Below are 6,334 nucleotides of genomic sequence, written 5' to 3'. Positions count from 1 at the left end.
AAACCCTTTTTCACAGGTGCTATGTTGGTGGGGTCCCAGGATTTCAAGGTCACCCTCATCCCCCTGACGCTTCTACTCTTGTCTGCTATCCCAATGGAGGTGGATGGGGGTCCTAGACATGTGGGGCCCCCCTCCTGGGACCTCAATTAACCTTCTGAGAAGTGGGAGGAGGCCTAGCTCCTGAGGCAGAGTCTCAACAGTTTGGGGCTGGGGGCCTGGGTTCTGGTTCCAGCCCCAGCTCAGCCAGGCCAAGCTGGGAACCTTCCCTCAAACCCTCCGTTTACTCCCCTCCCAGAGGAAGCTGGGTGGGAGTCCAGGCAGGGAGGGAGCAGGTCCCAGGGCTACCTCTCTTGCTCACAGGGCCATCTGCCAAGGTCTCTGCACAGACCGGCTGGCCCCCACCCCTTCCCCCCTAATTGGCTGCCTACGTGCTCACAGAGCCCGCTCGGCTCAATCTGGTGGGGGATGGGGACAGGCTGTGCCCAACCCCCTACCCCCCAGGGAAGTCTCAGGGTTTGGCATCCCAGGAGGGTTGGGGGGTGGGGAGAGGATTTAGAGGAGGATAAGGACCAAACTGGGTCACAGGGAGGAAGAGGAGCACATCTGGGGAGAGGAAGGGAGTATCCTACTTCTGGAAAGAAAAAGGGCCCCCCATATCTGGGGAGAGAGGGGGGCACTCAATCATTAGAGCACCACCATATGTGGTGGGGGGGCCCACATCTGGGAAGGAAGGGCTCCCTGTCAGTGATAAGTGGGTGAAGGAGCCCCACATATAGGGGAAGGGCAAGAGTAATCCACATTTGGGGAAAGAGATAGTGCCCCACATGCAGGATAATTCCCGAGGAGTCCTCCACTCTGAGCTGCCAGAAGCCCCCTCACCCTCCTCGATGGCAGGAACCACACGGGCCCTGACCGGTGACGAAAGTTCTGGTCTAAGCTGCATCCCTCACCCGCTGGGCTGGGGCTCGGGCAGCCAGGCTCTCCCACCCATTCACTCACCTCGCGGCTCAGCGCCCAGGGCAACTTAGGTCTGCAGAGCGAGTAACGGAGAAGGGGCCGCAGAGGGACCGGAGCGCGGGGCGCCCGCCCCCGGGCCCGCCCCACAGCCTCTCCCAAGGCCAACCCCCGCGAGGGAACGTCCTGCCTCGGCCGGCGTGGGAGCGCCCAGCCCGCGTCCCTGGGGGCGCCCCGGCCCGCAGCCTGGGGAGGGGCACCGCAGAGTGACTCCCCGCCTCAATCTCTCCGCCCACGGGGGTCCACCCGCGCCGGCAGCGCCTGGGACCGAGCTGGCGGTGTGTCCTGGGCCGACCCGGCCCTCGGAGTCTGGTAGTCCGCGGAGCTGGATCATCCTGCCGCCACACCTTTGTCCATTGCTGTTCTTTGCACTTGGAATGCTCTCTTAGGGACTTTGCAGACCCAAGTGTGGCCAACTTTCCAGCCCAGGCTCAATGCCTCCTGCTCCAGGAAGCCCACCAGCATCTAGAATCTGGGAGCGGGTCTGTGGTGTACCACCTTGCTCCATATACCCAGGGGAGGTGAAAAAAGCCTCCCTCTGCAAATCTTAGCTGTGTGGCCCTCAACAAATAGCCTAACTACTACTGCTGCTGCTGCTGCTGCTGCTGCTGCTGCTGCTGCTGCTTCCTCTTCCCCTTCTTCCTCTTCCTCCTCTTCTTCTTCTTCTTCTTCTTCTTCTTCTTCTTCTTCTTCTTCTTCTTCTCTAAGATTTTATTTATTTATTTGTCAGAGACGGAGAGTGCAAGCAGGGAGAGCTGCAGGCAGAGAGAGAAGCAGGCTCTCTGCTGAGCATGGAGCCCGATGCGGGACTCTATCCCAGGACCCTGGGATCATGACTAGAGCCAAAGGCAGATGCTTAACCGACTGAGCCACCCCAGGCGTCCCAAATGGCCTAACTTCTGAGTTCCTGTTTTATTTTGTAGAAAAGGGAGCTAATGGTAGTACCTACCTGACATAACTGTTGTAAAGATTAAATAAGTCAACAGAAAAGCATCAGGCACATTCACTCAAGAATTATTTATTAAGACCTTTTACAGCCGGCATTTACTGAGTGTCTGTTGTTTACCAAGTTAAGTGCTTGGGGACATAGAACCAAACAAAACCAAAAACAGCCCCTGACCTTTTAGGCTCACAATCCAATTCCAAGCAGAGAGAGGCCTGTGCAAAGGCCCAGAGGCAGAAAAACACAGGTGTGTTCAAAGAACAGAGAGAGGCCATCTTGGCCTGTGATAGGCAAAGAAGAGAGTTGGAGAGGGGCTAGACCTCAGGCCATGGTATGGATTTTAGATTTTATTTTATTTATTTTTTTAAGGATTTTATTTATTTGTTTGTTTGTTTATCTATTTATTTATTTAATTTGTCAGAGCAGGGGGAGAGGCAGGCAGAGGGAGCCTGGAGCAAGGAGCCCAACATGGGACTCGATCCCAGGACCCCAGGACCATGACCTGAGCTGAAGGCAGATACTTAACCAACTGAGCCACCCAGGTGTCCCTTAGATTTTATTTTAAAAATGGGAGGCCACCAGAGGTAAGTATGGCAGTGATATAGTTCAATGGAACAGAGCATGAGTTTAGGAAATGTAGTGTGGGATTGTTAGAATACTAATGGTGGACTGATGAGTGAGGGCTGAGGGTCCCTTCTGTGGCCTGGGTCCAGAGCTTTCTATGTCTGCCAGCTCTGGGCCTATGAGATGTGTCAGTGCCCACCTGTCCATCAGGGCTCCTGTAGCCAGTGAGGCCACAGGGACCCACTCTAGCCAGTGTCTGGATGGAGGGGCTTAATCCCCAGGGGGTAGATGAGCCTGGAAGGGCAGGGACTCAGGAAAGGTGCTAGAGGCCCTAGGGTGGGCAGGTGCACATCTCCCCTCTGAACTTCGACAGCAACAGACGCAAAGCCATGGGAAGGCAGTGTGGGAGTCTCCTGGATCTCCACCGCATGAAACCCTCAGCTCCCAGGACTGGCCGTGCTTACTCCCAGGAGCTCCTCCTCCCTCTTTCCCATGACCAAGGAGACCCCCCAGGAGGACCACCTTACCTCTTGGATGCTGACCAGGGTTGTCCTGAAGAGTAGCCCTAAGGACAAAGGAAAAGGGAAGACCATCCTTCAGGCAGCCCGAGGAGAGCACACCCTAAGTCTCGCCAGACCTTTCCAGGGGCGGGCGGGCATTGGCTGCACTGGAGTGAGTGGCTGATGTGTAGGCTCTGGTGCGGCCATGCTGGTGGCCAAGCTGCGCCATTTCTGGACCTCAGTCTCCCCATCCCTCACAGGGCTTTGCAAGGAAAGGCATTTGGGCAATGTGACCCTCTGTTCTGCCCTGCCCTCTCCCACCACCGCCCTTCCCCCACTTCCCGCCCCCCTCCCCCGTCGGAACTCTAGGCCCCAGACGCCGGGTGATGCTATGATAAGGAACATCTGTAGGAGAAGCTGGCCCCAGGGCTGAGCATAAGGAGGTGGAGGCAGGCCTCAGGTGGCTCAAGATTGATTACAGAGCCGCACAGCCGCCTGCAGGGCAATAGTCCTGAACCTGGGAACAGTCAGGCTCCCCCATAAGGCAGGTCACTCAGGGGGCCCTGGCCGAGGAGCAGGAGACTCCCCTGGAAACCTTGGAGGGCACTAGAAGGGAGGGGCTCCCGATGGCACATGACAGGCTAGTTACTGCGATGAACCCTACATGGGAATGCAGGTTGAGGTTGAGTAAACAGCAGGGATGGGAGGTGAGAGGAATCCGCCCCTTTCCCACTGGCCCCGCGGCTCTGACCCTTCAGGGGGAGCTACAAGAAAGAAGCAGCTCTCACTCATTTTATCAGATCCAGGGAGCCCCCGAGATTCTGCTGAGAAAAGACCTGAGCCAGGGCCCCAGCATCCTGCTGGTAAGACCCCGGACCCCCACTTCCTCCCAGCCAATTCAGGCTTCGGACAGGATCCACCTCCAGGCCCCCGGCCCAGAGGGAATACTGAGGAAGACCTAGGCCTCACACAGGACCGGAAGGCGAAAGTAGAAAAGGTGTTGGACAAAACGTCGGGGACCCCTACCCCCACCTCTCGGGAGCCCTGGGAGCCTGTTGAATGAGGGGAGGTCTGGGACAGGAGGGGCGGGGCCAGAGAAGTAAGGTAGTCGGAGTCTAGGACAGAGGGGCGGGGGAAAGCGAGGGTGAGCGAGACTTATCCTTAGGGGCGGGGACGGCAGTGTAAGAACCGGGCCCCGGAACAGCGAGGAAACGGAGGCACAAAGCCGTTGGGGCTGGTTGGGCGGGCCGGGTGAACAGAGAAGGCATGGTCAGGGTTGGAGGGCGAGGCCTATCCTGGTCTCCTGCAGCAAAGCGGGCTAGGTGCAAGGGCCCGGGATTCCCGAACCCTGTGGCCTGCGGGGAGACGGGCTGCGCCAGCATGAGGATGCCCAGGCGGCAGCGCAGGCTCGGGGAATGTCACGCGAACACCCACAGCTCCAGGGCCAGTCCAGAAAGCGCTTCCGCAACTGCGGGCAGGCGGGCCCGGTCATAACCAACGCCGAACCAGGGCTGCCACGGAGGCCACTAATGGCGGGTATGTCGGCCCTGGGAACTACGCCTGGCGTGGATTTCGCGGGAACGGGAAGGGACCGTGGGCCTGGCAGGCGGAGGAAACCTCCTTCAGGCGGCTCTGACCTCTCTGCACCGCTCCCGCCCCAGGGCCGAAGCCCCCCGAGGAGGGGGCGGTGCTGAGGGTGGGGTCCGGCTGGTGGCAGCTAAGCACGACGGCGACTGGTCACCCACCTGGCCCACGAAAAGCGCGAAGCTCGCAGCGTTCAGCGGAAGGGAAATTTTTTTGCCGAGTTGCAGGGGCGATGTTGGGGCCGACCCCTCTGCCTGTCACTCATGGCCCCTTAGCCGCGCCCCAGAGGCGTCGGTCCTCTCGCCCCGCCCACAAACGGTCCTTCTTCCTGCTCTCGCCACCTGCCTTGTCACTCACTACGCCACCTACCTCCCGCATCTCTTCCCTCCCTTCCCGGCCTCGAGCTGCGGGTCATCCCTACCCAGCCCCTCGGACAATCTTTGTGCCCCCTTCCTGCTGGGCTCCACCTGGCGGCCCAGCGTGCAGCCATCTCCAGCCCGACCCTGACCTGCCAGTCACTGCCGGCCCCGCCCAGCGCGGCGGGCCTTCAGGGCTTACCGGGTCGCCGGCCTCGCCCCTACCCTGAGAGGCTCCTCCTCCACCGCTCAGCCGCCGGCCGCCCGGGCCCTGTCAGTGCGTCCTGCCCTGCCTTCACTAGCCACGCTAAACCCTTGCCCTGGCCTCAGCCCTGCGCTTCCAGTCTTCTGTGCCCTCCGCACGGCGACCGACTCCACTCCCTGGCCCTGCCCCGGCTGTCATCCTGCTCGTCGCCTCACGCCCCAGCCGCGCCCCCTCCCTGTCCTTCACCGAGGCCCCGCCCGCAGGGCACAACCACGCCCCGCCCCCGAGGCCCGGCCCCGACCGTCACTCCTCTCACCTCTTCGGCCCGCGCGCTCCAGCCCCGCCCTGTCCGGCCCCCGGGCCCCGCCCCCGGCCCGCTCCGGGTCCTGCGTGGCTGTGGGTAGGGAAGCAGGGCGGATCCCCGCGCGGAAGGAGGCGGAGGCGGCGGGGTAGGCGGAGGCGGTCCCGGGCGGGGGGCTGGCACTTGCCCCTCGCCGCCAGCGGGAGAAGGAGGTGAGGGTTCGTCAGAACCTGCCGCGATGAAACCCCGGGGCCTGGGTCCTCGTCACCGCCCCCTCACCTGGGCAGATATATGCAAATACCAGGCACACGACCCCCTAGCTGATATCAGGTGCGGTGAAGCTGGGCGCCCGGAAGGCCCCCGTCTAGGATTCTAGTCCCAGCTCCATCCTCTGCTGGTTTCAGTCCGTCTTCCCTGCTCCCCCCACCCTCCACGGCCTCGGTTTCCGCATCTTTGCAAGGTCCGTCACATTGGGCAGTGAGGGCGAATGCCATGGTCTGAGGGGGGATTCTCCCAGAGGCACCCGCACCAGTGACTTATCAGCCAAGCTATGGATGGAGCTATGGGTGGGGTGGGCACTACCTCAGAACAGAGCAGCATGGAACTCTGTTGAGTTTTCTATAAATGTCAATTAGGTCGAGTTCACTGAAAGTGTTGTTCAGATCTTTCATATTTTTGCTAAATTACTGTTTTATCAGTTACTGAACAAAGTGTTGATATCCACAAGTATAACTGTGACTTTATTTCTTTTTCAGATTTTTTTTAAAGATTTTATTTATTTGAGAGAGAGAGCACAAGCAGGGAGGAGGGCAGAGGGCGAGGGGGGTAAAATAGACCCCCGCTGAGCGGGGAGCCCTTGATCCCAAG

General features: G+C 60.0%; 1 protein-coding gene across 5 annotated transcripts in view; it reads right to left on the bottom strand.

The window, feature by feature from the left end:
• The window catches only part of LOC103674346, a 12,074-nt gene extending 6,686 nt beyond the window's left edge, over window positions 1–5,388 (bottom strand). The window contains exons 1-2 of one of the 5 annotated variants that reach the window (XM_040638123.1): window positions 5,164–5,388; window positions 3,049–3,086 (exon numbers count right to left, since the gene is read on the bottom strand). The gene's annotated coding sequence lies outside the window, so the exon portion shown is untranslated. Of the gene's footprint in view, window positions 1–999; window positions 1,021–3,048; window positions 3,087–4,766; window positions 5,124–5,163 lie in introns of those variants that run through there. The other 4 variants (XM_040638125.1, XM_008703239.2, XM_008703241.2 and 1 more) reach the window with 4 other exon arrangements.
• Window positions 5,389–6,334: the final 946 nt, after the last annotated feature.

This window comes from Ursus maritimus, unplaced genomic scaffold (assembly GCF_017311325.1).
Source record: "Ursus maritimus isolate PB19 unplaced genomic scaffold, ASM1731132v1 scaffold_22, whole genome shotgun sequence".
Taxonomy (NCBI): Eukaryota; Metazoa; Chordata; class Mammalia; order Carnivora; family Ursidae; genus Ursus; species Ursus maritimus.
Note: the sequence above shows the minus strand (reverse complement) of the source record. Positions and strands in the feature narration are given on the sequence as shown.